Source organism: Coturnix japonica, chromosome 5 (genome assembly GCF_001577835.2).
Source record: "Coturnix japonica isolate 7356 chromosome 5, Coturnix japonica 2.1, whole genome shotgun sequence".
In the NCBI taxonomy this organism is placed as follows: Eukaryota; Metazoa; Chordata; class Aves; order Galliformes; family Phasianidae; genus Coturnix; species Coturnix japonica.
Window position 1 is genome coordinate 34,062,915 of NC_029520.1, and position 13,157 is coordinate 34,076,071.

The 13,157-nt window shown below is 38.6% G+C and overlaps 1 long non-coding RNA gene across 2 annotated transcripts; it reads right to left on the minus strand.

Moving 5' to 3' along the window:
- Nucleotides 1-945: 945 nt before the first annotated feature.
- Nucleotides 946-12,175, minus strand: LOC107315076. Of its 2 annotated transcripts, XR_001555788.1 has the most exons (4): nucleotides 12,104-12,175; nucleotides 11,535-11,611; nucleotides 2,806-2,895; nucleotides 946-2,232 (listed from the first exon to the last, which is right to left on the minus strand). It is a non-coding gene; the product is annotated as an uncharacterized LOC107315076 (long non-coding RNA). The 2 variants fall into 2 exon arrangements; XR_004307502.1 differs by lacking the exon at nucleotides 2,806-2,895.
- Nucleotides 12,176-13,157: the final 982 nt, after the last annotated feature.

Sequence of the window (13,157 nt, forward strand, 5' to 3'; positions counted from 1 at the left end):
ATGCTTCCATCAGTATCCTGAATGAAGCTTGCAGATTTATGGCAAGTACTACATAACCCCAAGTAGATTAGATTTGCCCTTCTTTCAGAGGTGCTGCCCTAATTTCCTCACTTTTCATCAGCACTCTCAGTGTATGGGAAGGAAGGCAAAGACAGCACATTACTCTGTCACTCATTTTCTCCTGCAGCACCTTGTCATGAATGTCTTTCTCAGGCCTCATGTGAACTGCTGCAGGTTTGTACTGATCAGTGTAATTGCGTTTACTATTGTCATCAGATCGATAGTTTATGCCTTAGAGGAGTAAGCTTGTGTTATTTTGTCCTTTTCTGCATGGTTTTGATTTTGGGCCATTGAGGCACTCTTAAAACCACACATAACTTAGAATGAATTAATATACTATAAGCCTTAGGGCACAGTCTCAGTACACATAATCCTGCATAGTGCTGTGAGAAAATGGAATCACCACTTGCAAAAGAGGGAATAACATTGCCAAAATAAAAATGTATTGCACCCAAGAAAAAGCATAGCAAACTCCAATTATGAGCTTCTACTGAGATCAAGAATTGCCACTGGCCAGAAAACACATTAATATTCCAGAGAGAAAAGTATGTTCAGAATTTAGTGCCTTCTGCTTTTAATAGGAGCTTTAGATGGAAATGGTTTCCTTCTTCCATCAAGACCTGAAAAAATCCTGAAGAAAAAGAAATATTAATAGAAAATGTGGTATCTTTCAAAACATAATAAATAAAACTGAAAACCTCATTAGCCTTGGCTTAAAAAATGTTTCTGTGCAATTTTCCTCCACCTAGCTCCAACTATAATGGAAGAGTTCCTGGCTTCAGACAGTTCTGATAGCTATGGCAGAAGGAGAAAAGATGCTGAGCTCTCACCAAGCACATCTAACTGAAAACATCACAACATTGCCTCACTGGCGTACTCAGCAAATGTAAACAAATGAATATCGTTTTTATTCTATTTTGTCACAGCTACACTCAGTCTTGTTTCTTTAGGTTCTGTCAAATACATAGCTCTGCATTCCAAAGTAAGCAGTTGCAGAAAACTATGCCATAACATTACAGATTGCTTTCAAAAACCACTGTAAAAATCAGGACAAATTTACAAAGTTCCAGAAAGAGAAAAATAAGGACACAGAGAACACAGCAGAACCCATCTAAGAGGAAGTGGGGGAGAACAGCTGGAAAGGGAGGCAAACACCAGTCCTGCCTCACTGCCCTGAAACCCCAAGCCTGAGCCCCCTACCAGCAGCTAGTAATCAGTGCTGCAACAAGCAATGCAGGTAAAGGTAAGTTCACTTACTCAGTTTTACACAGTGCCACAAAAATGTGCAATTACGTTTCTATTCATGTTTTGAAAGGATGGATCTGCCCATATGCAACACAGTCCCCACTGTGCACAGTCATCAGGCTTACACAACATTATCAGCCTAGCTACTGACAGAAAGGTCATTTCTGTTTAACGAAGATAAAACCAAAACTCATTTGAGGGATAAGTGTGGGTAAATAGAGAAACAAATATACCTTTTCTGTTCCTAAAGCCAACCAGGAAAGCATAAGACATTTGTAACATAATGATTTATAGATCACTTTTCCTTGCTTTTGTCAAGGGAAGTTCAGAAATAGCCACAAATAGATTTATAGACAGACAATCCCATTTTAATGTTAAACTGCAATCTAACCTGACACAACTGGGAACATCACTCTGCCTTTCTAATCTATTGACAACAAAACAGCAAAGCCTTTGAATTATATCAAAGTTGTTTTTCTGCTGGCGATATGGAAGAGTGTTCAGGTTTCTTCTTCTCTTTCCACAATCCCAAGGCTCAGATTTTCCACAGACCTGTGCAGCCCTGAGGAATTAAGAGTTTTTAGCTGTTGTTACACCCCTTATCTTCCCATAAAGAGCTGTGCCACAATTGGTGTAGTCATAACGGTTTGGATGAGTGAACTTCAATTTCCCTGCCTTGTTCAGAAGATGGACTCCAGAAAGTCTTGAGGAATTTGGATGGGCACATCTGATGAAGTGACCTTTAGAGTGAATGGGAGACAACACAAAAGATGTGGCTTATAACATAAAAAGCAAGCCGTCGTTCAGGTGCTTCATATTTTCAGTCATTATATGTCAAGTCTTTCGAACAGGCAGTCTTCTCCAAGAAAGTGACTTGGCACAGATGAGGAAGCACAAAGCTCCACTATTCCAAAAGACTATGAGGCACTAGCATAAAAAAAAAAGGGGGGGGATATAAACAACAGCTCCCAGAACAAGCTGCGTAGCTCTTCTTAAAAAACCTAATCTAAAACCTTAAGTACAGAAAAACATTGCCTTTTCTATTTAGATGAGAAGTCACAAATTCTGGTGGTGATACAGACAAAACTAAAATGATAATAATAGGCAAAGCACATAAGAAAATCATGTCACTGTGAAGCCAAGGAACTCAGCACACACTTGCACAGCTGGCTTAAGTTGATCTATCAAATGATCTTTTCTGCTACAGGGGCAAGCATTAATACAGCAATTAGATGTATGCTGGTATAGCCAGCATACAGAAGACAGCCCCATTTGACAAGTTAGCCCGATAATATTTTCCAATGCCTTTTCCTTCCCAGCATCATCTATGTCAAAGATGGAACAGATGGCTTATTAAACACATCACAATCCACTTTCATTCACTAATTTCCTTAATGTTTCTAACTACATATTCTTCTATGGCCCTCAAATGTTTAAGGACTCCTCCTCCACTGTCTTTCTGTATGCCAATTAGCTGTCTATTAGAGAAAAGTCTCTCACCCAGAGATTCCTCTGCTATGAGGTCCCATATTGAGGTCTGTGGGGTAGGGAACACATGTGCTATTCTCTCCAGTATGCTAGAAAAAAAATCTAAAGAAAGAGGAATGTTTATTAAGACCAAGCATATCCCTTTCCTCCCTCCAGCCCCTACCTTTAGCTAATAAAAATGTGACATGCAGAATTGAGTCAAGGTAGTTCCCTGAAAATCACTCATTCTCTTCTTCAGTTTGTTCCCCTCTTCTTATATGAGCTACCTTAAAAGGTATTTGACGTTTCACCTGCACAAGAAGATTATTTCCACTCTTTCCACTTCTCCCTCACTACACCCTGCTCCCAGAAATACTGTTATCACTTTTCATAGCTAAGTGCAAATCATCTTCTATCCTGACAGAATATAAAATCTGTCACTGCCCTGAAGATTACTAAACTTCAAATAAACCATTTATACTTTGTATGATTATGCAAGTGAAATAAACAGATTTCATCTTCCAGCTCAAAACTGCAAAGCAGACGTGTGTGGAATTACAGCTTCCTGGATTTCATCACTCTTAAATAAGTCACAAAATGGTAAACAACTACAGAGGTATAGAGAAGTGTTTCAAGTGACTGATCACAAATCACCTTGAGAACTATGATTATTGTTTTGTAAATACATATTTAGTAGTAACATTATCTCAGATGTTGAGAGTTAATTGTAATAGAAGAGAGGCTAAGAATAAAAATATCATATTCCTTAACAAAAGAATATACAGGAATTTTAAAAATAATTAGTCATGCAGATAAGCAGGGTCAACTGGCCTCCTTTGGTGATGCAGATGAAAAACAGTTTGTTTAAAAACCTAAGGTTAATGCCACAATATCTACAAGTAACTTCAATGTACATGAGGTGCCAAGTCTGAACTCACCATATGGAAGCCTTCCTGCTTTTGAGTCAGTCTATAGATACCTGTCCAGAAACCTGAAGTGCAGCAGTCAACAGCCAAAATACAAACACACCACTGATGGCAAAAATGCCAAAGCACAAGGCTTGTACTTTAATATTGACTGGAAACAGATGGAAATTTAATCTACCATTTTAAGTATTTAGCTTGAGACACTACTCTATTATATCTGAAATAGGTTTACTAAAACAAAACTCATTATTTATAAACGTCACAGGACAGTTCGAAGAATAAGTTTAATCTTCTAATTCATTGTGAAAGCGTCCTTAACTAGTACCAGACAAAAACACATGATTTCCTTTCAGCTAACATAAACTAGAGAATTAAAATCCTTCAAATTACTAGAATGTAGCTTATTCTAACATACATCATTTATAAATTAATCAACAAAGACACTCCAACATTCACAACACTGGTCTATTTTACAAAATAAGTCCTCTAGTTCTGGGCCCGGCACCAAGCAGTCTCCTAACCTTAGTAATTGGCTCCCAACCAAACACAGAAAGTGCCATTCAACAGCATACTTCAGATATTTATGCATCTATGTACTTTATCTTCTATAAGCATGCACTCATTCTGAAGGATATAATGAAGAGGTGACAAGAAAAGTGAAAAATAATAATTTCTGATCATCTCCCTCTTGATGTTACAGAGCTACCAGTGGGGGGGGGGGGGGGGGAAAGCAGAGTTTGTTTCTCTACCACTTTATTCAGGTTTTAGCTACACAAGACAACACCATCAGATTAGCCAGAGAGACAGTCAACTTTTCTCTCCTTTTGTCACATCAAGCAAAAAGACCAAGGAAGATTAGTTGGGAGCAACAGCCAATCAGTACATTTTTAGGTAATTTGTATGTTTTTTAGACACTTCTTTCACACTCCCTTAGTCAGAAGCATAGACAAAACCCTCCCTCTGGTCTGCTTGATAAAACCACACTCAGAGGAATTTCCCAAGGACTGGTTTGCACAACCAAGCTGGAGGTGGCTGGCATAAAACACATGGTATATTTAGAACCTGCAGCTGAGATAACGACTTCATTACATACCAGATATTATCACTGAAGTAAATTCCCGTAACAGGAAGCTATGGTATATTACATTAACCTCTTTTTGTTTTTGTGGACATTAGTGGCATCTACCACTTGCTAGATCATGCCATAGCTGTTAAGTAACACTGTTTCCCTTCCAAATCACCTGATTATTTTAGTCACCCTCATCCAAACATCCTTAAGAACACTCCAGACTTTCACAATGCTCCCTGAACTCCCAAAGGTCCTATTTCATCCCAAGATTCCCAACAGCTGTGAGCAACAACTACAGCTATAAATCTGCCACAGAAGTCCCAGTAGAAGCATTAAGGCACATTTACTGCTTTTGTAATAGGAGTTGATCTCTGACGCGTATTCTGAGTATTTGGACCTGAACAGATCATAGGGATCATTGCTTGCCAGCAAAGTTTCTTCTTATGAAACAATGAGATGTTTCAAAGCACTCCACATTTTCTGTCTGATTGTGATTTCTCACACTCATGGGGTTAAAGTGAGCTTCCAAGAATGTAAGCAGGTGGCACAAGCATTCATGGTTTCTTTTGAAAAGCACGTTCAAAATATAACAGTTCCCAGGAGGGTGCTAATTTACTGCCATTTGCAGTCATCTTCTACAGAAAGATACTTTTCCAAAGTTATTTGAGTTAAACATTCAACAAAGAATGGAATCTTTGCACAGAAACAACTTATAAGACAAAGAATATTCAAGAACAACCCCCAATACAGCCTATTCCCAGTAAAACTGGTTGAATATACATGCTCATTTATAAGCTGAGGAGTCAGATTACATTAGTATCCCACTGCCTTTGCAGCAACGTGTGCCTAAGGTAGAGAAGGAAATAGAGCATCTTCCTGACACCTCTCCAGGTAAAGCATACAATATTTGTCAGCCTCTGGAAAGCAAAGTGCCCACTTGAACAGATGAAATTCCGAAGACAGTCCAGTTAAACACCTGAAAGACTTAAGTAAACGTGAGCCAAGATTATTTGGAATAATTACCTGCGCCCATTTAAAGAGACTACCTAGTAAACATCAGCAGACCCCAAGTGGGATGTACACTGCAGTCAGGAGCATGCATATTAATTAACACCTGGAACCAACTAAGTTTATTTAAAGGCAGTAAGAAAGATGTAGCAATACTGTCTTCAGCATGCAGAAACAACACAAATCCAAGATGTAGCTTTTTAGTGATGTAAATTGGTCTATCTGGAAGTTCTATTGTAAAAACTAACAACAGAACATAAAACAGAGACTTCAGTGACACAAAGAGAGCCACAGCTCGGGAGTCACCTACTGTTTAGGTCAGAACATTGTACATATGCCAGGTAATGTTTACTGTTCAGCTTTTTCCTCTTTTTCTTCTAATGGGGAACTAAGTAGCGTCATGTACATGCACTCAAGAAAGCTGTTAACTGACTTTAAAGTTCCGGAGGGAAAAATGTCGTTTTTCACTAGTTAGAACTTTGGTTTCTTAGTTTAGTGCTGAAACTTGATTTGATTCACTGTGGGAGCCGAAGGAGTTTTTTGAGGTGCAGACCACATGGAATAAAGTATAACCTAAAGAAAGAGAAGCAGAACTATTTGCTGAATATGTTCATCATGTACCAGGACAAGAAAGCAGACTGCTTTTGCAGGGGATCTCAATAACAACTGTTATTATTTAGCTTTCTGTTTGAAGAAAGGAGGTACTTCCTGCACTAGTCAGTTAGGACTCTAAGCTCTCTCAGTTGGCTTTCTCAGTCTGGGATACGTTTTAGAGTATGATTTTTAAAGTAACTACTAGGTATTATTAACATAATGAACTCCACAGTGTCTCGTACACACAAATGCTGTAAGAGGAAGCATCTACAATGGATTCTGAAAAAGTCAGTAACAGCTGACAATTTAAGGCTGTTTAAAACTTGGTGGAAGATTTCAGCTAGGATAAAATTCTCAAAAATACTTTAAAACAGAAAAGCAAAGATGAATGGGAACAACTGTATGGTGCAAGATGACCTAGAGAGATTTCTGCCTGAGAAGCTTCACATAATGTTCCAGCCTGTTGTCTGGGAGGCCTGCTTTAAGTGCAATAAGGTTGAAAAACATCACCAGTGCTAACTGCGGGCTATGCACTGACATGACCAGAAAAAGCACAAGTTTGAGAAGTTTCCTGCCCAAAGAATCTTCTCTGTGACATTCATGGACACTTACCATCTCTTTACATTCTGTACATGCCATATTGCAAGTTTATCTTCTATGTTTGGGCTGCTTCCTGGATTCATATGAACACCAGCAAACTCAAGAACTGCAAAGCAGTTGCAAGCCCAGGCATTTAAAACACTGCAAAAAATCAGCCCCTTCTGGCCACTAAGGAGTCCTGAACTGTAAGGAATTGCAGTAATTTGGAAGTGACTAAGCAAACAGATTCTGTCATGCAAGATTTTTAGACTGTTTCCATTCTCTGCTCTCTATGTGCCTTGCCAGCCTGAAGCAGAACACAAATCATCTTCTACACTAAAGGATAAGGTCTTTGGCCACACATGTGCACAGCTAAAGCCACAAGGACTTTGCCACTTGGATCTCAGACCTGGAATTCATCTTTGCAACACATTCTTAATTCTGGTCTGCATCAAGAGTGGTAAGTCTTAGATGACTGGATGAATTCCACTACTTCTGTTAGTCTCCATGAGGAGTCCGTGGAAAATAGCAGTACAGATTTAGAAACAGATTTTTGTTTTTCTTGTTTATTTTTGTTGGCAACATAAATCCAATGCTTGGAGAAGAACAAATCAGTTCTCTGCCAGTTTTCCTGCTTTAGGAGATTAAGCTTAAGACAAAGATAAATCAGGCAACTTAAACAACAATATTTTTGGTTGAAAACTTAGAGGATAGAGCTAGTTAATTTTTAGTAGAAGCCAGGGCTGATAAAACTGCTTGAAAATTAAAGATCTTTCACAATTATCTTGCTATTCAAGACATTTGAAGACCACCTGCTCCTCAAAGACACATTTCTAACACATTTCTATGTTATAGCCAGAAAGGGGTTTGAACAGCACTGTCAGTCAGCACACAGATTCACACTTGACTAAGTTCCTCACTAGTTCTCTTTCTTTCCCAGTTTCTCTGGTTCACCAAAACTCTCTCTTTATATGATAAATACTGGCTTTGCCAAACAGAAAAATCACTTTCTCAAGATCTGGTGCAATTTCTCACGAAAGTTTTCAGTGAAAAAAACTCAGATATAAATTAAGACCTATCTTCGTTTTGCACTGTCCACCTTCAGAACATCAGGGCTCCAAATAAGGCATTCCTCATCTACAGCAGTCAGCATCTATTCATCCTTAGCTGACACGTTGGTTTCAGTTGCGACACAGATACAACCAGGGTTCAAACTTCACTGAGATGAGCCACTAATAATATAGTTTAAAATACTATAATTGGTGATGCTTTCCACAACCAATTATTTGCATTTCTTATCCTTTAGCATGATTGTGCTCTGACTCTTACTTGGTTTAATAGACTACTGGAATTCTTAGCAGCAAAAGAAATACAATGAGAGGTCTTGATATACATAGCAGCAAGTTATCACAAGCCTAGATCTCCTATATTAACCTGAGCTACAGCTTTACAAAAGATTTTGTCGCAGGGCACAGCATAAAAACAACAACTATATCAGAATAGGATTTAGGGTACATTTGGTCAGATGTAGTTACAGATTAACTGGATTAGGAAGAATGATATTTGAAGCACATCTAAGATACGTGCTGCAGCAACCATAAAACCAAAGACTCAGTACACATCTTCATTTTGCCAGTTGTGGTCTTCAGCAACACATGAATAGTTCAAAGTCAACATCAGTGTGAACAGGCAGTATGCAGTTAAATGCATTCAGCTGTGTTTTTCAAACATACATGCAGCTAAAAACATGCTACTTGGCAAACAGCAATAGTAGCATCTGCAGTCTGGGAATAACCAATGGGTAACTTCTGAAAATAGAAGACCTTACATCTACTGATTTGGTATCTTCAAACTTTGACAGACAATCTAACCTTTACACACCAGGTGAACCGCGCTTGGCTTTTGACAAACCCTCCCAGATCCAGTGGGATTTATAGCACTTCACTAATTCTCTAAGTAGACCTCTTGGTGTGTTTCCTAAAGAGCCCTATACACCACCATAACTATCATCATTATTCAGAGCTCTCTATTTAACAGTCTACCTCTCCTTACCAGATCTTTCATACAAACTGATACCTTGAAGCTCCTTATAACATTTTGCTATGTGGCCATCTATGCATTTTAAAGGGAAGGAAGATTAAACGAGGTGCTTTCTTATACCTTTTGTAGTTAATAAGATACCCTCAGGGAGTCTGAAGTGAAGATCTTTGAAGAGGATAAATGCTCCTGAGCTGTCAGAGGAGGTCTGAGCATACATACAGCAAGTCTACTGACTACAGTAGTTGAACACATGCTCCTAGCACAGGTAGCTGCAATGTTCTTTGTACTCCTTGTCCAAAGATGTAATGAGAAGCTGCTATGTTTTCATACTCCTGAAACACTTAGTCACTCAAGAAAGGCAAATTTGACTTCCCTTCAGTCCAAGATAAAAGTAGGAGGATTTGGAGTTATTACATTACCACTAGTCTCAGAGAATACTTCTGCTCTTTTCATCATCATCTTTTTGTCATCTGTTATTACCATCACACCTATTACTATAGGTACTTTTCTCCAGAATACATTTCAAAAGCTCTCTTTATATAAATAGATTATCTAGTTTGCATGAACAGGTCATTTATTTGAGCTTGGTCCCCTTTTCTTGTATGAAGATCATTAGATTTACTAGTACTAATAGAATATCTAAGTAATTCCGGTCACCAAAAAGAAGTATTACAATCTACTTTGGAACACCCTGGGGAGGAAGAAAACCCATTCAAAACTCTAATGCCGAGAATGTTTTGTGCATGTTCACGGAAGTCATACAACATCACTTACAAAATACTATGAAAGACAGTATGGCTTGGTTTCTTGCATTTAATTTGCAGTTAGTTTTCCATTAAGTCATGAAACAGCAATCTATATCACCTCCTTTTAGATTAGAATATAGTCAGTAGGCTCTGAATAAATTAAAAAAAGTCATTGCTAACAGAGGAGATAAAAGGAATTAAATGAACTAGATTACTTGTGATCTTTCTACCACCTCACAAATGTGAAAATGGGACAATTCTCTTAAGGCGCCAGAGTAACATTCAGGAGGTAAGAACACCATTCTTGGCAATGCTGAGACTTAATATGCATCCATGGACAAGTTCATTAATTCCTCAGTATCACTATGAATAAGAGTAATACTTCCTAGGGTTAGAAATAAGTTGCAGGACATAACCAAATCTTCATAATATCTTCATATTTTGACTTTTCATTATTCCTATTCAATACTCAGATCACACCAAAAAGCCAACCCTTTCAGCTGATTACTGAATCATTGAGACAGCTCAGAAGTCTCCCCTCTCTTCATTGCGTCATTTAGTGACAAAGACATTCCCAAAAGCTCTGTATGCGGCATTTACAAGTAGAAACAAAACAGTAAATCCAAATTACTGAAATATAGTAGCATCTAATCTGCTATTTCAGGTGCTTATTCTCCTAGGGTGTTTGCTAAACTTGTCTCATAACTTCAATTAACTCAAAATGAATTCTCAAGCAAAAAAGAATGATTCTGCAAGCTATGTAGCACTCTGTCTCTTGGAGAAAAAAAAGTTGTCTGTGAATACTCGTCTAGACTAAAAGCAGTAGAAAATAACCACAGCTTTTCTTAATAGCTCTACTCTTCCATTATTTCATTTTAGCTTCACATACGTTAATGGCTTTTGCTGTCCAAACACAGAATAGCCACATTACAAAGATGACTAGGCTGCCACCATTTTGCACAGTCTATTTGGAAAATGAGATGTGAGTTAAGACTTGATACAAACTGCATTTGTCCTAATCAAACTTAAGGCGTTTTTTTGGTTTGTTTGTTTTTTACTTCTGAAGTACTGTGGCAGTATATACATGAGCTAAACAATTTTTTAGAAGTACATAGAGCAACATTGAAAGCTCTGGTGTTCTTGTGTTCAAGCATATAAAACTGTTCTATCTTCTCATCAGTAGAAAAATTGATTCAATAGATGCATAAGACACACTTTAAAGGTCTCAACACCTTCAACTCATACTAGTAAAACTAAAGAAACACCTATATACACACACATCTGAGAAGTTACACCAAGTTTGAAAGTGCTTTACAACATTTAGAAGTTTGTACCTAGGCAGAAAAATCAATATACTAAATCAATACAATAACATACTGTTTTGAAATTGGCCTGTATCACTTACAAAAGCAAAAATCAGATCACTAGGGTATTAACGGATCCCTAAGTACAGCATAGTATCCTTGATTATTCAGCTACTGTTAAAGTGTTAGCATCAAACCTCAAAACAGAAAGTCCTGTCAAAGTTTCTCCTTCAGCAAAGAATATTTACTAGCATTTTCTCTGGAAATCTTTCCAACCAATCCATACAAGAAATTGAAACAGGGCTGTAATCCTGAAACTGCTTCAGTAAAGCACTATATGACCATAACAACTAAAAATCCATATTACACCTAGAGACTATGATACTAAACTAATACAATGCCCATCAACTAAAGACAGGGTTCTCAAGGCGACTTCAAAAACAAACAACAACAACACAACAGCTTTAAACTCATAAGTAATAAGATTTAAACTTACCTGTGTGGTGCTGCCTAACAAAGCCAACAGTATCTTCAGGAGCTTATAAGATATGACTGCCTCTAAGTTTCACACACCTGGAAAAACAGAGGGAATAATGCATCCTGAGTGGACCATGTGGCTCCCATTTAACTGATTAAAGGAAGAAAAATAGAGAGCAAGCTTCCAGTACCCTTGCCTTTCTGAACAGGAGACCACTAAAGTTTTCAGCTACTTCCCAGTCCATCATGAAAGAGAGGAGGAGTAACATAACACCAAGTACCTCTATTTCTTTCTCTGACCACCTCTATGCCCAGTTGGTATCTTACTTAGAACAGCAGCTCTAGGAAGGCATGAGAGCTGTGTTTCCAGACCAGTTTATTTCTAAATCAAGCCATATGCTCAATACACAACAAAAGAGATGATTCTGATTTTAATCAGCAGTGCATTTCAAACATAGTCACTGTAATGCTATAACGTAATGGAAAGCATTACAACGACAGTGGGGTAGCAAAGTTCTATGCAGCAAGCAAGGTTCAGCCCAAACACAGCAGCCAGAAACACAGAAACAAAGGGAAAAAACTACTTACCCCTAGGAGACATCACAGAAGCGTGGATCTCCTGCAAAATACCCTTGCCTGCACTGATAACCCTTAAATGAGGTCTGGGAAGGTGTGGATCCTGACTTCACCCCTTCCAGTCACTCAGCTGCATTGCATGCAGCTGGTCTCCCCTGGGTTGGCCCTGCCTTCCCACCAGGTGCTCAATCACTGTTTCAAGCTGTGGCAACATTTCTGCTACAGCTGCCTAAGTCTATTGAGGGAGCACAGCCTCATTAAATAAGGGAGCTAAACTGAAGGGAGAGCGTGGAACATGCTGTCTTCAGTCACAGGTGTGGTGAATTTTATGGAAAACAAAAGCTACAAAGCTGTTGAATTATCGGTACTTTAGAAAGCATGACGTTCAATTCCATGTTACTTCTTTCTATTTCTAGCTATAGGGTAATATCCAACACTGCCCTTATTTCCACCAAACATTACATTGATTGTTCTTTTCCAAGTTTTATGGCACCCTACTGAATCAGTTTAAAAATAAATAAATAAATCACAGAAAAGAGCAGGCCCATACTCTACCCAGTTCTAGAGCAAAAAAGAGCAGGCCCACACTCTACTCAGTTCTAGGGCAAAAAAGAGCAGGCCCACACTCTACCCAGTTCTAGGGCAAATAATGATGGTAATAACATGGAAATGGTTCTGCACACAAACCTCTCAGAATATGCTTTTTAACTTCACTGTAAAATCACAAAGCAGATTTAAATAAGCCCTTCTCTCAGGCCCAGCTCACATGCTTCAAAAGTGCTGAGTTCATCGGAAGTGAGGCTATCCCGTGTTTCCTCACACACCTGGGATTCGTTGCATCACCTCTGTACAAGTACAGGGAAAAGGCTTCTTCACTGGCTATGTGTCGTGGAAGAAATGGCCAAGCCAGCACCTCAGAGCCAGGAAGCCTATCTCTGGAGACATTCTCTTTGAGCCAAGAGTGAACCGAACTCTGCCCCCTAGGTGCCAACACAATTGCTTGCAAACAAGGAGGACATTTTTGTGTTTGTGGTATCCACGGTGCAGGAGAGGATTCTGCCACAGA